General features: G+C 44.6%; 1 protein-coding gene across 6 annotated transcripts in view; it reads left to right on the top strand.

Annotated features, from left to right (window-relative positions):
* The first annotated feature begins 20,345 nt into the window (after nt 1-20,345).
* Nucleotides 20,346-20,468, top strand: part of Foxn3 (forkhead box N3) — a 381,661-nt gene continuing 381,538 nt past the window's right edge. Inside the window, exon 1 of one of the 6 annotated variants that reach the window (XM_048799159.1) lies at nt 20,346-20,466. The gene's annotated coding sequence lies outside the window, so the exon portion shown is untranslated. The remainder of the gene's footprint in view (nt 20,467-20,468) is intronic. The other 5 variants (XM_048799158.1, XM_048799156.1, XM_048799160.1 and 2 more) reach the window with 5 other exon arrangements.

Below are 20,468 nucleotides of genomic sequence, written 5' to 3'. Positions count from 1 at the left end.
CTATGGAGAGTTTCATCAGCAGGTCAGCAGGACTTTCATAAAAGCAATTATTGATGGGCTATTGCCACATTGTTTTATCTGCAGTGCCTAGATTAGCTCTTTTCTGATAAAATGCCATAGCAGTCTCAATATCAGTTTCAACCTTTGCCTCTTACAGTTTACTCTCCATGAACTAGCACAAATACGTGGGTGTTCTTGGACTCTCACGGCTTCCTTCAGTACCTCTTTACCTTAGCAGCAAAGTGCTGTTTGTCTAATAAAACCGTAGATGGGTCTGTGTGTGTGTGTTCAACCCAGCTCTAAGGAATTTTAATACTCTGCTTAACAATTCGGTAACTGGGATTTTACATTACTTCCCCAACCCTCTATCTAATGAAGAAATGATCCATATTTTCGTTTAAAACATTATTTTAAAAAAAAGAATCTAAGGTTGCACCAGCCACAATACATTCCGGAGAAAAATGTTTCTGCTCATTCATATTTTTCACCTAGCCAATCCATCTGCCAATGAAACTGCTTCTTTATTTAAATTTGAATTGATAATGAAATCTTGTATTTTTTAAATACTTTTTTTAGTTATACATGGGCACGATATCTTTATTTTGTTTATTTATTTTTATGTGGTGCTGAGGATCGAACCCAGGGTCTCACACATGAGAGGCGAGTGCTCTACCACCCCAGCCCTGATAGTGAAATCTTTTTAAGCAATGTATTTGTAGTTTCTTTCTTTCTCTCTCTCTCTCTCTCTCTCTCTCTTGTTTTTGATCATTTAAAATTTAATATTGCACATGGTGTAATTATCTCTTTCAACAAATATTTACTATAACCCTGAAGCTATTTTAGAAACAGAAAGTAAATAAAAATGTCCTGAAAAAAGTAAGAAAGCCCCGAATGCTGATGGATTCTGTGATGATAAGAAAGCATTTGCCCTGCTAGGCCTCAATTTCCCTACTTAGAAAACAGTTGGATTGGACTAGAGGACATTTTTAATGTCCCTTACAGTTTCAAAATATCATGTTTCTATATACTTGACTTGGCAAAAAAAAATACAGGAGTCTTATTTAGTTCCAAGACTTCTAATAGCATCTCCCTGGCAGTGATTTCCAAATCTGTATGTAGCCCTAATCTCTCTCCAAAATGCCAAACACATGCACCAAATTATCTATTTGATATCTCCACTCAGATGTTGAATAAACATTACTAATTTAACATGGCTGAAGAAGGATCCTCAGTCCAACCCCACTAGCCCCAAATTAGCTTTCTCTCAGTTTCCCCAATTTAGTGGCATGGCTTCACCATCTACCTAGATGCTTTAACCAGAAATCTAGGAGTTATTCTTGATTTCTCTCTCTCCTTCCTCATTAACCTGTTATTGGCAGATCCAATTACTGTACCACCAAAAGCTATCTTGAGTCTTGCCATTCATGTTCATTTCCACTACCATTACCCCCAACCAAGACCTTACCATCTTCTCCAGGACCGCTGTAATTAGCACCCTACCTTGTCTCTCAGCTTCCAGTCTTGTCCTGCAAATTTACTGTTTTCACAGAAGTTAAAGAATAATTTAAAACTATAAGTCAGACCCTTACCTCTCCTGCTTAAAACTCTTAATGGTTTCTTATCACACTTAGAATAAATCTGAATGTTTTACTCTGATGTATGAAGCTCTAAATTATCTGTCCCTTGTCTCTGTCCACTGCCTCTTTCTGTCACTCTCAAACTCTTGGCTTCAGTTACTCTGACCTTCTTGCCCTTCTTTTAACAGGCCAACCTTGTGCCTCTCTTGGGTCCTTATTCTAGCTCTCCCTTGGGCCTCAGATGCTGTCCCTGTAATCATGTGGCTGGTTCCTTCTTGGCATTCAGTTATCATTCTCGGGGTTAACTTCTTCAAATCCTTCCCTAACCATCCAGTGTAAAGTCACCCAGTTATTCTTCAGCATGTCATTCTGTTTTAATTATCAACACACACTCATGAGTATCTGATAGCTTTTCTTGCTTTTTATTTGCCTTTTTTCCTTCCTGTCTTTTTCCAATGAAGTTCAAGTTCCATAAGGACACCAAGACGTTCCTAGCATCAGAAGAACTTTACTGGCATACAAAGGATCTCAAATGCTTGTTGCATGAATGTTGAATGAAAAAAAAAATTGTCCCAGAGCCTCAAGAATCCCAGGTGGCGTAAACCAAATAGTGATGTTTGTCTCCTTAGGCATCTTAGATATCTTTGTAATTTTGGGAATCAGCTTCTGCCTTATAGATACATTATACATATCTGGATTAAGGATTTGTCTAACAGAGTTGGTCTCATAAAATGATACAGCTATTACAAGCCCTACAGGAAGAAATACCACATGACTGAAAACCAAGAGAAAAAATAGTCACTAGAAACAGACTCACAGGTAATCTACATGTTGGAAATGACAGACAAGGACTTTAAAATAATCAAGGTTGATTAACGCATTTAAGAAATTTTTTGAAAAGATGGATAATTTTGTTGAAGACTTGGAATCATAACAAAAGATAAATGAAAATTCTAGCATGAAAAACCTTGCCATTTGATATGAAGATCCCATTAAATGGGTTTAAGAGCAGATTAGAACCAGAGGAAGACACGTGAGTAATTGAGAGACAAGTTAATAGAAAGTGTTTAGCTGAACACAGGTAAAGGAAGAATGGGAAAAGATAGAAAAGAGGATAAAAACATGACACAGTGAAAAGTTCTAACATACACACAATTAGAAACTTGAGGAGAGGGGAGAGAATAGGACAGAAAGTTATACTGGAGGAGTAGTGACTGACCAAGCATGTCCCAAAGCTGATGAAAAACATCAACCCACAGATTGAAGAAGCTGAGTGAACCACCAACAGGACAAACCCAGGGAAATAACAGCCAGGAACATCACATTAAACTGCTGAAAACCGGAAGACAAAGAAAGTAAAAACCTACTAAGACGTGCGAACCTGGAGATGAAGCTGTAAATCACTTTCATAACCCAGAATCTGGGGAGTTTGTCCATGATGAACATGGAACACAGTATGCATCTTTTGGTTTTATCTATAGCTGTGACTTATTTTTTATTATTTTTTTATGTTAGGGTTTACTTGGTGCTGCACAGGAAAATATATAACAAGCATATGATATATATTCACCATTATGGTACAAAAGGAAATAGTCCACAGCCCCCCAAATCTTTCTTCTGCCTGGTCATCTATTCCTCTAACCCCCAGTGGCCACTGATTGGTTCATTATCTTTGTAGTTTTGCCTTTTCCAGAATGTTGCATTGCTGGAATCATTCAGTATATTGTCTTTTTTCACTTAATAATATGCATCAAGTTTCTTCCATGTCTTTTCATGACTTGAGTGCTCTTTTTCTTTTTTTTCTTTTTGTCAGTGAACAATATTCCTTCATTTGAACGTGCCACAGCTTATCTATCCATTCACCCTACTATAGGACATGTAGTTGCTTCCATGTTGTGACAATGATGAACAGGCTGCTATACACATTGGTGTACTAGTATTTGCATGGACATAAGTTTTCAACTCCTTTGGGTAAACACCAAGGATCATGACTACGGGACTGCATGGTAAGAGGGTGTTTAGTCTTGTAAAAAATTGCCTAAATGTCTTCCAAAGCACCTGTACCATTTGCAAACCCAAAAAGCAATTGATGAGAATTCCTCTTGCTCCCTCCCTATCTTCACCAGCATTTTGTATGTCAGTGTTCTAGACTGTGGCCTTACTAATAGATGTGCCATGGTATCTGATTGCTGTTTTAATTTGTATTTCCCTGATGGCATATGACATGGAACATCTTTTCATATGCTTGTTTACCATCTGTATATAATCTTTGGTGAGGTTTTTGGTAAGGTCTTTGGCCCATTTTTAAATTGGTTTATGTTTTCTTCTTATTAAGAGATCTCTGTATATTCTCTGTTCTTGACCAGCTATGCATTTTGCAAATATTTTCTCCCAGCCTATGGCTTCTCTTTTTATTCTCTCGATACAATTTGAGTTTCTAATAAATATGTTTGAAAAAAGAAATATATCGCCACACATGAGATTCATCATTATTGTTGACTACACCTCAACGTATTTTTTAATTCCCTCATTCATTCATGCAACTCTTCTTGCAGGTATTCATCAGACATCTTCTATGGGCTAGCCCCTGCATTATGCTCTTGGGATATGGTAACAAACCGGAGATACAGCTTTTGCCTTCTTGGCACTGCCTCAGGTACTTTAAAAAATAATAATAATAACTCATTTATTACTCCCATCCATTCTGTAAAAATGCCCATTCTACAGAAGATGATTCTGAAAGGCTGGGATAGTGAATTTAGCATGTACCAAGTCTGTTAGGGACAGAGTGGGTTCAAACCCAGATGTAGCAGATGTAAGCATATATTCTCTCATTTCCCCTTTGTAAACCTAAGCCCTATAGATCCTTCAGGTTCAACTGAAACCTTCTTTGTCTATGAAATCTTCATGGACTCCCTTGTCCTAAAGGCTGCGGTGCTTCTCATCCATACCTCACCCGTGGAGCTGATTTCTACTTTTCTTTTTCTTTTTTTGGAGGGGGGTGCGTACTGGGAATTGAACTCAGGGGCACTTGATCACTGAGCCACATCCCCAGCCCTTTTTTGTATTTTATTTTTAAAGACAGGGTCTCAATGAGTTGCTTGGCACCTCACCATTGCTGAGGCTGCCTTTGAACTTGTGATACTCGTGCCTCAGCCTTCCGAGTTGCTGTGATTACCGGTGTGCACCACTGTTCCTGGCTCTATGCTTCTTGTTTAAAGTTTCCTCATGTGAATTTGTGTATACTCCTTCAAAGCCCTGGAGGGCGGGGATGAGCTCTTACAATTTTTCTTGTTTTTTGGGGTTTTTGTTTGTTTTGTACCCACCTCCGCATTAAGCATAATTACATATGTGCTGCCTGATGGAATCTAAATTTTATCCATTTATCCTAACTCCAGTCTTAAAGTTGAACCAGGAGGGGGAAAACATTCTGATAGCCCCCACAAGGCGTTCTTAACCTGAGAGCCATGGAATCTATAATTCTCCTGAAATAGTTGCCATATTTTCCATGTCTTTGTGTATGTGTGTCTCTCTCAAATTCTCAAAGTAGCGTGAGAGGTGTAAGAGGTTAAGACACACTTGAACCACACCTGTTGGTCTACTCATTAATTCTCCATCTCACTTTGCTCCACATTTTTCTTTTTCTCTAGAATATTCGAATTTGCATTTTCTAAGGCATCACAGGTCATTTCCCCCTTGACACCCATCCTTGAGGCCTGGCAGAGAAAAATTGCCTTTTTTCATTTTGGAACAACAATAACAACAACAACAAAGTTCAATCCTAATCATTCCAAGACAATTATGAGAAGGAAGACACGCACCACTACGTTTCTGACAGGCTTTTACAATCTAGTTTTATTATTCAGCTCTTACGAAAAATGCTAATCCCCTGAGAGAGACAGAAAGAGAGAGAGAGAGAGAGGGAAAAAAAAAAATCTCTGTATGAGTCCTTTAACAAAAAACAAACATCTTAAAAGAAATGGGAAGTAAAAACTATGTAGGTATAATTGCAAAGAAACCTTAGGAAAAGGGTTGACCAGAAGCCCTCGGTTGCTACTGAGTGGGGGAGGGGCCTGGGGGAAGCCAGGGACCTGTGGAAAGTAGGAGCCGAAGAAGTGGGAGGTCCCAAGGTGGGAGGCGCACCTTCCTCCACCCTGGAGCCTCCTGACAGCAGAATGGCTTCCAAGGAGAGTTGAAGCTGGGCTTTTCTAGGGACATACATCCTCATTGGATGACCCAGATGTAGTTTTAGGACGCCTCTATCCAAATAAATGAATATTCCCTGCTTGGTGTTACAAAAGTGCTTCTTACCACAGGGTACAGCCTGTATGATCTGGTGCCAATAAAAAAAATATAAAGCACACCATGGGGTTTTCACACCTAACTGCCAAGAAGTGAGGAGCTTTTTGCTTTTTAATTTTCCTTGGCAATATCAGTAGATCTGCCCCTGAAATTATTTTCTAGAAACTAAAACAATAGACTTGGTAAAGCCCTGGCTTGCATCCACCGGATGGACTAGAAGGGATTCTGAAGGTCGTCATTTCCACCAAATTCTCAAAAGAAGGAAACGTAATAACTTCTTTTCTAATCCCGTTTCCCCATTTTGCTTAGATCTTCTGAAGAGGCACACACAGAGATTGATTCTAACTTTTACCTAGCGTGACCCAGGCCGTGTGAGTATGAAGAGGGCGCCATCTGTGTAGCGATGTTCCAGGGTTGAAGACAGTGGTTGGCCTGTGGACCCAGGGCTGCGTGGGTCACCCTGTTGCACTACTTCAGCCCTCCTCTGAATCCTATAAAAATCAGAGGACGGATTTCTCAAGCTTATATCCAAATTTCAGCCCTCCTCATATGTCCGTCTCCCTTCTAGTTGTGTGTCAAAATATCAAAACTAGTCTTGCATGAAATCCATGGTATATTCCTTGACCCACATATCTGATAACTGGATTCCTACTGAATAACCGAGTGGCACAGTTCCTCTAAGAAAAGGGCCTCAAAGTCAACCAGGGGCTGGGCTCACTTCATCCACTGACAGGCAATCTTAATTCTAATTTTATGTCTTGGGGGTCCCTGTTGCTCAGCCTGGTCCATACCTGAGCACACTTGGAGAAGAGGGCACTTGCTTTAGTAAGTACCATCTCAGCACCTGAGACTGGTTTGCCTCCAGGCTGGTCTAGCTGTGGGTCCATGTTAAGGTCTGCATTTTGCCAGGGGGCGTGGTTTGTGAGGTAACTCCAGCGAGCCATTGAGTGTGGAGATTCCTGATTGGTTGACTGCTGTATCGAGTTTATGTTAATTAGATAAGCTGTGTGGAATGTATAAATACCTCTGTTGTCCTACAATAAACGGCTCCCACTCCTGCTGTATCAACGTACACAAGTTGTTCGTCACCCCCCGGTTATTTTGCTGCAGCCGGCCTGCGGCAGGTCCACTTGTAAGTCTGGCTCAGAGTCCTGATGTTTTCCAGCTTGCCCTGTCCTGCTGCAGCTCCTGGGCTACATGACTAACTGGTCCTGAGCTCCAGCAAATGCGTATTCAAGAGTAGATCCTTGAAACGCTCTTGTCTAGGACCTGGACTAGGACCTGGACTTGCTGTAGACTAGAGGACTAGAGCAGTTTTTAGGATGTAAAGACCGGAGCAGGGCAATGTCACACAGGAGGATTTGGCATGTTCAGCTGTAAGGAGAGAAAGAGCGGCAGACACTGTGGGACGAGAGCCCTCAGGGAGGGGGGCAAATGACCTACTCTGGATAACAGAAAGAAGATTGTAGGGAAAAAGAATAGAGTACTAATCCTGCTTAATCCTCTTCTTTTATTTCTCTTTTGGTGATTCCCAGGCCCAACTGGGACTCAGGTTTATTGCCTGTGGCCTGCGACCCGCTGATGTTTCCTGGGTGGTCCAGGAAACAACCCGGAGGTTACAGGGCATACGGCATCCTGGGGGACGTCATGTTCACATCTAGAAAGACCTGAGTATACAGAGGACAGAGCAATGCCCACTTGGTTGGGACAGCAGCTCCAGGAGGTCCTGAGGTCCTCTGGCCTTTCCAGGCAGGTATGGTCAGGCACACAAAGGAAGGCGACTTCTCCAACTGGGAGAGAGAGCATCCTGGGTTTCTTGGGCTTCCCTCCACTTTTCATGAAAAGCCACTGCAAACACCTGTTTGAAGGTGTGCTTTGTCACAATTGTTGCAGAAGATCCTGTTTGGCTTTAAAGAACACCAAGACCTAACTAATGGCACCTTTCCAAAACCCAGACTTAGTAGCATGCTTGTGCAGCCTCAGCACCCCTGAGATGGTCTACACCACACACTCTCAGGCTTCATTGCTCCCATGTGAGGGGCTTGGGTCTCAGGCATTTGGTAGAAACCCATATGCCCACCTCACCTGGAGACTATTAGGTTTTAGCTTCTAAGTAGCTATACCTGCTCAGATCTATCTTTAAAAAGAAAAAAAAATCCTAAATTATGAAAGCAATATACAGTTACAAAAATTTAAATAAAAATGACTTTACAAAAATCGTTCAGAACTTAGGAAGGCAGAAAAGATATACAGTTACATACTGTTCTTGTGTAATGGAGGGATATAAAGATGTGTAAGAAAAACACCCTTCTTCAAAGAACTATTATTTGGTAAACCATATAAGCAAAACACAAAAGCAGATAGACTCCTAGAAAGAATCCAGATGTCCTATGAGTTGCAGAAACAATAAATACTTTAGCAATGTTTTTCCAAGGGTGACCTGTGGCCCCATCTATATTAGAATCACTGAGAGGTTTATTAAAAATGTTTATTCCCAGGACCAACCCAATCAACTGAATCAGAAACTCTGGAAGTGAGATCTTAGAAAGTGTGAGATAACGAAGCCCCCAAGATGAATCTCTGCACAAGTTGGGAACCCCGGCCTTGGAATTCAGAAGAGAAGAAATGGTTCCTTTAGGAAGTAATCTGAATGAACCGTCTCTATGGTGATGAGATTTGAGATTCCTGGAAAGATGTTCCCAGGACATCATATGGTAGCTGCCATTGTAGAATTTGTTAGATTATAATGCAAATTCCTCTTCCTTGTCCGTCCTTCCCAGTGGATTAGGTGCTTTTCAAAAAGACAGAATCTTCTTTGTTGAAATTGACTTGGCCGTTAATTGGCTCTCAATAAGTGGTAATTGAACAGATGAATAATCATGCATAACCTAAATAAGTATGTCTAAGGAATTTATTAATAGGACAGGGGTCGAGGAAGAGGAAAAACTATAGTCAAAATTTCAAAGATTGGAAAACCAAGGTCAATGTTAAGTGTGGCAGAGGAGACAGGTTAATTTAGGTGGGTGAGTTAAGAGTGCAAAGTTGTGATTGATTGATGGGGTTTCAGAGTATTTGATGGGAGATGTAAGCGATCTGTGGTGATGGGGAGTCACCAAAGACTGGGGACTTGGAAGCAGAGAAATCAAAGTGATATTTTGGACCAGCTAATTATAGGGCCACAGCAGCCTCCCTGGGAGTCAAAAGCAGAGGAGGCACCCATATGCAAGCCCTTGAGGTAGCAAGGGTTAGCTTGGTCACTACTGGAGACAGGCCTTGCCCAGATCCCATCCCTGTACCTTCAAGCTGCAGAGCCATCCAGAGTCCTGACTCTCTGAAAAATCTTCGTTCTTTTTCTGCTCCCGTCTGCTCAGATCCCCAGGTCTGGTTGAGCTTGCTTCCCTAGGCTGCCCAAGCTGCAGGGCTCATCTGGCACAGGAGTAACTGGGAAGCCGCATGGGGGATAGGCAAGGGACAGCAGCCTTGGTGGAGCGATGAAGTTTGGGGTGTGGGGGGGGACTTCACTGAGGCAAAAGCTCTCAGGATGGAGAGAAGGGGCCAGGTTTAAGTACAATTTCTGAGGCAGAATCTATAGAATTTGGTAAATGGCTGTGCACCAGGAAGGTCTCCACATGTTGAGGATAATTTTGAGGTTTCTGGCCAGTGAATACAGGACTTTAGGAAGGGGCGATTAAGGGCAGGATGAAGAGTAATTCAGATGGGAACTCATGGGATTTGAATTTGAATTTGAGTCGACAGGAAGATATCCAGGTGGAGACAGGATACCCAGCTCAGGGGGAACGAGGGTGCTGGTGATACAGCTGTTTACTCACTGTGATGAGTCCTTGCTTCCCCAAATGCTGAAGTATAACAACACCAGAGATGCGAGGCAAGTGTAGAGTGGGAAGTGAAAGGATTTATTAAGGGATAGCATAAAAGACTCCCTGGAGGAAGAAGGGGACCCGAAATGAGGAATCCTCAGGAAGGGGAGGTCTTCTCCCTTTTATATCTAAGTTCTTCTACATTCCTGTCTTTATTTTGCTTATCTCCCTCTACTCTGCAGGTGGTGGGGGATGCAGGTGGGAAGGTCAAAAGGTGGAAGACAGGTGAGCCGATGGGGTGGGGGAGGAGTGATCTGGGCCGCTAGGGCCTAGAGTGACTTGATTAGCATCTCCCTGTCTTGCTGGGAGCCTTGGAAACATTAACTTTTCAGTCTCCCAGGTGCTGTTCTGGTTTCCTGGGCTCAGATTGACTCCATTTTCTTTAGTAGACTCGATATTAGACTCGATTTACCCAACTACACTAATTATCTATCTTTAAATCTGGCTTCATTGGTCACTTGTCCCTGGTCACTGATGATCACTGCAAGGAGTGGAAATGAATGTGACCACAGAAGGAGAGCGTGTGCAAAGAAAAGAGACGAGACGATGATACAACACACAGGTCAAGAAGGAGGAGGCAGTGAGAGCAATGAGGACCAGCCAGAGGCGCAGAAGGGAGGCCAGAAGAAGTGGAGCCCGAGGAAGGCAGAGTCTCAAGAAGATGAACATAGCAGCGCGGCACAGCCCAGGTGGGTAGATTAAGCCACCAGGGGCTTCTGGGTGCCTTAGTGATTGTGATTTCAGAAGATGGAGGAAGGCAGGTGTCTCCTTGGGGTCCCCTCTTTCCTGCAGTGTCAGGGGTACCCATCCTCCACCAAGCACTGGGGTCTCTCAATAACTGAATGTGAAGATATTAAAAACGAAAGGCCTCTGCCCAGCTTCTCTTAAATCCACTCTGCTTCCATTTAAGAGCCCAGACATTTGTTCCTGGGCTTATTTTCATGGCTGTTAAAAGTAGTCTAATTGAAGGGATTAATGATATCTTTGCCTCCTTGTTTTGTAAGAAATTATTCCATTTTCATGTTTAACTTGCTGGAAGAAGAAAATGAAAAAGAATTTCACATTCCTGATTTTTAATCGATGGCAGTTCATGTTTTCTCAGTCTTTTAAGAAATCAGCTCTTTGCTCTTTGAAACAAGATGATCCATTTCACACTGAAAGTTTCTCATTGTGAAGTTCAATGTCATCAACAAGAGTCAATGGGTGAATTATAAGTATTCACCACAAAGGGCTTTCTACATGGCAAAAAGAGGAGGATGAATAGAGAAGACAACTGGATATTGAAACTGTTTCTTCCCTGTAGAAGAAAAAAATAGCAAAAATGACATTTCCTTTTAACAACTATGGAGATTTTTAGATTTTTTTCCTTATCATTGTTTCTTTTGGCCTAACGTCTAGTATATTACATTCTTCAGTGTCATAGAAAAGATTCTACCCTGCCTGTGGTACCAGAAACATGTGCACATTTTACCTATGCAGAAATAGATCTGAGATGAAATTTGCTTATATTTCTGGTTGACTCAGCACCAATGATCAAAGGTAAATTAATTAAAGCTTACTCCATGGCCAGAGGCAGCCCCACACTGAAGCAGGTGTTGTTAAGACAAGAGAAGTCTGGTAGGAGTAGATCAGTGTGAACTCAATGCTATTCTAGAAAAACAATGACTAGTTGGTGCAACTGGCCTGCAAGATGGAGAGTACTGGACAAAACCCTTGGACCTATCAACAGAAGCTGAGTCGTCTCGCTGACCTAAGCAGAAATGGTACTTCTTTGTAAGATGGTATGTGATTCACAAGAATCCTCAGAAGATCTGGGGGACCAACTCCAAGATGACACAAACTGATCAAGGCCTAAAGTCATGCTGCAGATGGGTCAGTTGATGGCCCTGCTAGGGGCAATGACAATGCTGCACTCAGCCATGGAGCTGCCGCCACTCCTCTGTCCCACTCCTTCCTATCACTTGCTGCTGGGGGAGCTACGTGCACACCTTCCCCCAATTGCAAGAGAAGCTGAGGAGGTGGTCCAGCATTTCCAGTCATTAGTGAGATGTGGGTGGCTTTGCATCCTCAGGTTGGGGATCTCCCCTGGCACAGGTAGGGAACATATCCTGGGCAACCAAAAGGAGTGACAAATGTCATTCTCACACTTGAAAACCGGGGCTATGTTTTAACCTTCTTCATAGGACAGACCCAGGACAATGCCCTGTAGGTGGTAGGTACCAACCACACTTTTTATTTCAAATGCTCTGCCAACATGAGTCACACCTCAGCAATAATCAGCTGCCTGGAGAGCTCAGAATCAGAAGACATGCAGAATCTTTGCTTTTCCAAGCTACGCTTCCTTCCCAGAACTTGCTGTAACGTGACCATGTTTTATTCCCATTCTTTAATGGGATCTATGTCCAGGTTCTTAACAAAACTCACATCCACTCCATGAAAATCTCCTGACCTGCTGCGACACGTGACTAAATCAGTCAGAATCACTCCAGGTGAATTGGGCTGGCATGAACAAATCACACAGACACGGTTTCTCTGCCCCAGCTCCCACAAGGGAGGCAAGAGGGGCAGGCAAAAGATAGAGCATGCCCGAAACCATCCTATTTATTGAGGGCAAGACATTCGAGAAAGTTTGACCCAAATAAGATAGGGGATTGGGTTTCAGGGGGTTGCTCGGTGATGTCTTGTGGTCATCAGACTGACTGACATCTTGGAAGGCCACATCCACCTCAGGTGCTGTGTGGGATCAAAGTCAGAGCCAGTGAAAAGGACACATGCATCACACAGCCCAGTCAGAGCAGCAACGTCAGTCCCGTCCCCTCATGTGCTCAAATGCTCATAGCTCACACACAGAGCCCATTGCTGGCTCGCGACACTGACCCCCATGATGAGTGCATCACAATTTGCATGGTATACAAAAATAAGGAAATGATAGCATTTAAACCCTCTGGTTCCTACTAAGTTCGAGAGAGAAAAGATATTCTCAGCAGTTTAAGATGAACATCTCGGAGACTGTAAGAATGGCAAGTGGTATAATCTATGGTGTTATCAGACAGGATTGCTCCTGCTAGTCACTGCTCACCAAATGGGAAGGCCTGGAGCTTACTCACTGGCAAACCATCCATTTTCTGTGAAATAAGGAAAGCACTGGGGGCTTAAATGGTAAGGTTATCAAATATCTTCCATCCAAACAGCTACCTTAAAATGACTTCCACACAGGCAACGATTTCCTCCCGATGGTAATGTTTGCTATTGTAACATACAATTTGGTACCTCGCAGACACTAGAAACTCAGAATTTTTCTTGGTGGTGATAACAACTAGCGAACACAGGTTGTCTCTTATTTGGATACCAAAAGGCTTGGCATTTATTTATTCATTTGGATGTTATGAAGGTATTTTCGTAAGGTACACAGAAAATAGGGCAATGTATTAGACCTACTGTGCCACTATTAATTTTGAGGCATTTTCATAAGAATTTTAATATCACACAGAACGGAAGTACTCCTGTATTCCACCCACTCAACTCCCTGTAACATTAATTGCTCAAATAACCATGACACATTCATCCAGCCTAAGGAATTAACATTGGTATCAACTATTAACTAAACTACAGGCTTCATTTGGATTTCCCACTGTTTCTTGTCTATGAGAGACGTCAGCACCCATCTGAAAACAGAGTCCAGTGCATCTAGAGCAGAACTACATTAATTCAAACTGTCTGGGATTAGACACAGAGGTGTCTCAGATAGACCACAACATCTATCACCTTGTATATTAAACACAGGGCCAAATACTGGCTGTCATGATCTGATTTCATCCTCCTCAGCAATCCAGGGAGTTGGGGCCCAGTGGCTACCATCATATCCACTTTACAGATGAGACAGGGAGACTTAGGACACCCAGCCATGTTTGCGAGACCGTTGCACTGGGCAGAGGCAGAACTGGGATGTGAACTAAGGCCTCTCTGATTCCGAAGCCCATGACCAAGACTGTGACAGTACAGACTGAGGACATTTATTATCCTGTCCCTGTGCATGGGCTGACTTGTCCAGGACCAACCTTCCAGAGATCTTCTGAATCAACCACGACAGGCCACCCCAAGATGGGAAATTGTCCTATAACAATGAAATGAGGTCTGGCGGGATGCATGGGATTGGTTTCAACTCTGGGTACCCCCGACCCTGCGTGCTAGTTCAGGAAGTTCTCTGTTGGCCTGTTCTCCCGCCAGAGCGCTGGGAGGAGTTCAGTGCAAACATCCCCACTCGCCCTGGGTTGTTCTTTCCTGAGTGTTTCAAGGCTTAATTAATGTGTGTAAAGTGATCTGAAATGTGGGAATAATAAGAGCTGGGGAGCTGCAGAGTGTCGACATTACCTGAGGCGAGACAGTTGAAAAGGGAGACCAAGGGGGGTCTGGAGAGGCTGGGTGCAGGCTCGGGCTCAGCAGCCAGCTGGTTGGCCTCCAGCCAGGTCGGACTGTTTTTGGCAGTGTTCAGCCCCACGCTGTCCTCTCAAGGCCTAGACGCGGCTCTGCTCAGGATAAATAGCTCCTCAAGGGCCTGGGCTGAAGCTGGGGAATGGGTCTGAGGTTACAAAGTGTGGCCAATTCCACGAGTGGCCCTATAGAGCCAGGGAGGAGACGCCACCCATCCTCCGCTATTGTCAAAGAAGGACCCTCTGCAAATTCCTGCACTTGGCCAATAAAGGGATAAATACCAAAGATATGAATGAATCGAAGTAAGTTGCAGTCAGTTATTGCTTTTGACACTCGTAGATGCACCGTAGTGATTTAGTTCTGTCACCTGTGGGAGGCAATGACTCCCTTATAAAACGGGGGTAAAAATAATGACACCTAAGCCGCACACTATTTCCCCACCCGCTAAGCATGTGGAAGTAAAAGGGCAGGGCTCTCAGTTTCGTGGAGACCTTGAAGGCCTGTGACTTCACGAGTGGGGGTGGGTGGCATGTTGTCGCAATTCAAAGCACCTAGAGAAGCAAGTGGAAAATCTTTCTTTCAGTAAAACCCCGTGCCACCTATGTCTAGAAAGTCAGAGAGCATTAAGGGGTTCTCTCCAGCACAGTGGGGCTCTCTGTGCCTCTCTGGGTATATAAATGGTGGCTAAATATACAGCCTATTCTAAACTGTTTATGGCGATGGAGGGGAAAACGGTTTGTTTGGACAACCCAAAGTTTATATTAGGCTTTCATTATGTTTTAACGTCCTGCTTGGACTAATAGTCGGGTTGTTATCTACCTCGCGATCCCACAAACTGAGGATGTGGCTGCTGGCAACTTGGCAACCAGAGGGGAAGGAGGCTCACGTCCCGGGCTTGTTGGAGAATTCCAGGGGATTCCAATTGGCTGGGTGTGGGGTCAGGCGACCACTCCAGGGCCAGAGCTGTGACCACACCATAAGATGCCTGCTTTTGTCTAGACACCAGGACATCAAGTGGGTTGAGAAATTCCCCAAAGGAGAGCCAGGGAGCCAACACATTGGTCTTTGCTCCAACTGAGCAGGTAAGATGGCCGGGAAGCACTTGTTTCCTATGGTAGTCATCCAGTGTGGCCCCGTCTGACTGACCTCTCTGGGAGTTGTGTCTGACTGTGGTGTACGTAACATCACATTTCACCTCCGGGGGCACTGGAGGGTCCTCTTAAGGCACAATGGATTCCTTCAGGTCTGCATTTGAACCAGTGTATGATAACCTCCTCTAGGTGGCCCTGCCTCCTGTCATCTAAATCATGACAGATTAAATTGTCTTCCAAGAGTTCCTAGAATGATCCTTGCAAAACTCAACAGTCCCTTATAACACTATGACATTAATTTTATGTGTCAACTGTTCTGGGCAACAAGGTGGCCACGTATTTGGTCTAACATTGCTCTGACTCTGTCTTTGAGGGTTTTGGTTTTTCTTACTGAAATTAATTTTGAATTGGTAAACTGAGTAAATCAGATTGACCCCCCTAATGTGAGTAGGCCCCTTCCAGACTTCAACTGACCCGAACACAACAAAAGGCTGCCCTTCCCCTAAGAGGGAACTCCTCCCATCTGCCTGCCTTGAGCTGGGCGCCAGTTTTTCTTGCCTTCAGACTTGAATTGAAACATCAGCTCTTCCTGGATCTTCAGCTCAGCTGGGTCTCCAGTTTGTCCACTGCAAGTCCTGGGACTTCTCAGCCTCCATGATTGTATCAACCAAATCACCAAATCCTTACTCTCAATCTCTCCCCCCGCCCTGTGTGTGTATACACTTTTTTGTACTTTTTTACTAACTTTACTTACTAACATTATTCATTCATTTAAAAATGTATTGGGCACCTATCATGTATTTTTTAAAATATTTTTTTTAGTTGTAGATGGACACAATACTTTTTTTTTTTTTTTTTTTTTTGTGGTGCTAGGGATTGTACCCAGGGCTTCATGCATGCTGGGCAAACGCTCTACCACTGAGCCACATTCCTGGCCCCTTATCCTGTTTTATACTTTAACAAATCATCGCTGAACAAAGCAAAGATTCCTGGCTCTGCAGAACTTCTATTGGTGTGTGTAGTGATAGACGATGAATAACAAAATTCCTACGTATACTAAAGAAATTTTAGAATAGAGCAAGATCAGAAAGATCAAGAGACACTGGAGAGAGTACATTTGAGGGGGCTGACAGCGCTGGCCTTGTGGAAATCACGAGCAAGTTCCAAGTCTGGTGGATGTGGGCCCTTCCTGCACCCCGGCAGGATCCCCGGCACTTCCTCGTGTGAGACCTTCATCTCAGCCATGCTGACCTCCACGGAGCACTCTGACCTGCCTCACTTGGTCATCCCTCTGTACCTTTGTCATGCTCAGGATGTCCCCTCCAGTGGGAACTTGCTTCTTCTCTTTCTTGCATATATCACTGTAAAGGTACACAGAGACTGGTCCCAGCAGAAAGATCACTCTGAGCTGAAGAGATCACAGGCAGCAGCAGTATTACCTGAGCCCAGGGTTAGCGTCGCCCACTAGAAGACGCAGCTAGTGATGTCATCAGAGGCAACAGGGAGGTGAAGAGAATCTCTGACCTGTCTCTTCTTGCCATTTTCCACTCTCATCCCAGTGCCCCTCCTTGGCCATACCCTGCCTCCAGTCAACTGACCCAGGAGTCTGGGAAACTCAGTCTGCAAAAGGGAGGCTCCAGCCACAGAGAGGAGAGGGCAGGGCTGAGATTGATTCCAAAGAATGGCTCAGAGGACCACTGGTCCAGAAGTGGGACGGTGGGCACGGAGCATGAGGCACCGGTGACGTGCTTTGACTGCAGCACTCAAACCACTGGCCATCCACTGTGTGCTGTCTGTCACCTCCTCCGGGGGCACTGGAGGGTCCTCTTAAGGCACAATGGATTCCTTCAAGGGGTGCTTTGAGGACACTCTATTTTATATCCAGGGCTTAAAATAGTACCTTGCTCAAGGTGATGTTGCTATGGTTTGGATGTGAGGTGTCCCCCAAAAGCTCACGCGTGAGACAATGAAAGAAGAAATGATTCGGTTACAAGAGCCTTAACCCAATCAGTGAATTAATCCCCTGATAGGGATTTACTTAGTGCTAACCAAATGGTAGGGTGTGGCTGGAGGAGGTGGGAATTGGGGCGTGGCTTTGGAGTATGTATTAGTATCTGGTGAGTGGAGTCCCTCAGGGCTTCCTGTTGGTGATGTGAGTAGCTTCCCTCTGCCATACTCTCCCGCCATGATATTCAGCCCCACCTGGAGCCCCAAGAAATGAAGCTGGCCTTCTGTGGACTTGAAACTGTGACGCCCTCAAATAAACTTTTCTCCCCTACATTTGTCGGGTCTTTTAGTCATAGAAGCATAAAAGCTGACTGAAACAGATATCTTCATAATTGGGTGAATGAACCAATGAATGAGCAGCTTTCTCCCCAGTACTTCTCCGGGTGTGTTCTAACTTTAAGGAACTGCTCACCAGCCGGCTTCTTCTCAGCATCTCATCACCTCCTATCTGTACTGAGTTTGGGCCCAGCATTTGCAACATCTGAAGGCCACATGAATGGTCTGGCCATAAATCACACTGGTTTTCAACAAAGGGGTCCTGTGAGTTCATCAAATAGTTTCTTTGTTGTTGTTTTGTTTTGTGTTAGGGATTGAACCCAGGGCCTTGTGCATGTGAGGGAAGCACTTTATCAACTGAGCTTTGGAGTATGAATTAGCAGCTGGTGAGTGGAGTCCCTCACGGGTTCCTGATGGTGATGTGAGTCGCTTCCCTCTGCCATGACATACTCTCTGCCATACCCCAGCCCATCAAGTAAGTTTTGCATAAGCCTTCTAAGTAGTTCCCCAGGAGGGGCTGCACGTATGTATCTAACCCGACTGGGCCATGTCCAGTTCCTTCCTCATGAACCACACAAAAAAAGGAATGTATCACTTTTCAGAGTAAAATGTTTCTATCTTTCTGGTTAAATGTCATCTAGCCCCACCTGCTTGTTTGTGGGGGTTGGGACACATCAACAGAGAAATTAACGTTTCCTTTAGGCAGGGGGGAGGAGGAAGTGAACTGCCATAAACAGACTGGCTGGTGGCTTTCCAATGGGTGCAGGAGGCTGAGGACTCTCTGGAGGCCCAGTGGGCTCCAGCTGTCACCAGGTCTGGATGGGGAGGTCAGAGTTTTCCCAGTTGGCCGCCTTGTAGCTGAAATACCTTGACTTTTCAGGGGTTGGAAAGCCTTTCAGTATGGGCACGTAGATAACCAGTTTCCACAGAGAAAATCTCACTCCTCTGTGTGTAAAATGGGGCCCAGTCTTAGTCTCTGAGGGCCAGCAGAAAGGTACCCGGGGGACTGTAGCCTTGCACCGTCTGCCAGGGTACCCTGGATAGATAACCCCAGGACAGAAATCTGAACAGCGATGGGTTCACCAGCCATGTTTCTCCTTTAGCAGAGAGCAACATGTATTCAACTAGCCTCATTTTTCCAGGCTGTAAATCTCTGCTCTGCTCCAGATAAGGATGACTAAAGGACCCTACCTGCAGGGTTGTTTTGGATACCTCATCCCCCACAACGCTTAAGGAGAAATAGCTGGAGGCCTTGATGTACTTGAAAAAGCCTGTGGGAAGTTCTAGAGGCCAAGGTTGGGATTCCAGCTGCTCTGCTCACCAGCTGTGTGATTCTGGACAAGACTCTTCACCTTCTGAGACCTCCATTTTCTCATTTGAAAATTGGGGATTATAATATCTGTTTTCTCACAGAGGTGTGGTAAAGATCACATGAGATGCATGTTCCAGTACTTTGAAGATCTACAAGTGTAACATAGTACAACATAAGTCAGCAGAAGGGGTGCCTTTGATGTTTAATTAATACTAAAAATCTTCCATTACATTTATTTAGCTATAATTGGAAGGGGTGAAGGCAAGAGTACTTTTCAAAGGGATTTTTTTTTTCTGCTCCAAAAATAAAACTCAGAAAGCACATATTTGATTTTCTTTTTGGTATAAACCACAGCGCCATTACTACGAGCAGTTTTACAGAATTGTGACCTTCAAACTTGGTGATACCAGACTGAAAGAAAACTCCCAGTCTCCAAGGCTTTCCAACAGGCTTTTCAAACCAAAGCACTATTATTTTGAATTAAGAGCTAACAGAATTGTCCTCTTAAATGAGCACTTACCAGATGAAAAGTTGCTTTCCAGGTGGCCTGCAGTAAATGAATGAGCCAAGAAGTTGCTGGAAGCCCTTTTGGGGGCAAACCAGGGGAATTTGATATGAATGTGTGTCAAACTGCCTCTCCCCTGTTGTGAAAAAGAAACTAAGAACTTGGTCTTCCTAATTGTACACGAGCTGATTTGTGTATCAATCTAGGATCATAATTTACTTTCAGTTTACAGAATTTGTGAATTTTCGCATTTGTTTTAATTTGTAATTAAGTTTTCTCTATGAGGCACGCCATATGCCACCATTAATTCTCTCTCGTTGATTTCTTAGGAGAGACACGAGTGCATATTTTGATGCAATTTTTGAGGTCTTTTGAAAATCAAATGACTATGTGCTTAGCCATATGGGGCTTTGTTATTTAAAATAGCATATTATAAAGTAAGAGAAAGCAACATGCAAAAGGACCTGTTAACGGGGGTGGGGGGTGGGGGGATATTGGGAAACTATTTAAAACATGGTTTTAAACACACAAATTTTCAACTTTCTCTCTTTTTTTGCATTTTACTTCTGAAATCTTTCTTTATCGATCCCGTCTGGAATGCCTCCTGTCTGGTGTGAACGCACACGACATCCCAAGCGCCCGGGACAAACCTCGGTGCTTTACAACTGGGGCTGCAGACGCCAACATCTGCCTTCCGCGAGTTCGGCTGCAGCCCACGTCTGTCACTTAACATCTTCGGCCAGGATTGGAGCCCCTCGGTCCCCCAGCACCGACCGACCGCGGCGGCTCCTGAGAGGGACCGGAGGGTGGGCGGGGTTCGCGGGGTTCCCCGGGGCTCCGGAGCTGCCGGCCGTACGTGCGGGCTGCAGACCGGGCCGCGGGGCGGGCGGCGGCGGCGCGCGCTAGGACCCAGCAGGGCTCCGGGCCCGGGTGGGAGCGCGCCGCCGACCCCGGGCGGGCGCCGGGCGCTGGAGCCCGGGTTCCGGCCGCGATCGGCTGCAGCTCGGCCGGGAGACGGCGCGACCCGGCGGCGGGACCACCCGCGAGTGCAGCGCCGCCGCAGCCCCCCGATGCGGCCGCGAGGAACGG

The sequence above is a fragment of the Marmota marmota genome, unplaced genomic scaffold (genome assembly GCF_001458135.2).
Source record: "Marmota marmota marmota unplaced genomic scaffold, marMar, whole genome shotgun sequence".
Classification (NCBI taxonomy): domain Eukaryota; kingdom Metazoa; phylum Chordata; class Mammalia; order Rodentia; family Sciuridae; genus Marmota; species Marmota marmota.
The sequence above is the reverse complement of the archived record's forward strand: the minus strand, read 5'-3'. Positions and strand labels throughout refer to the sequence as shown.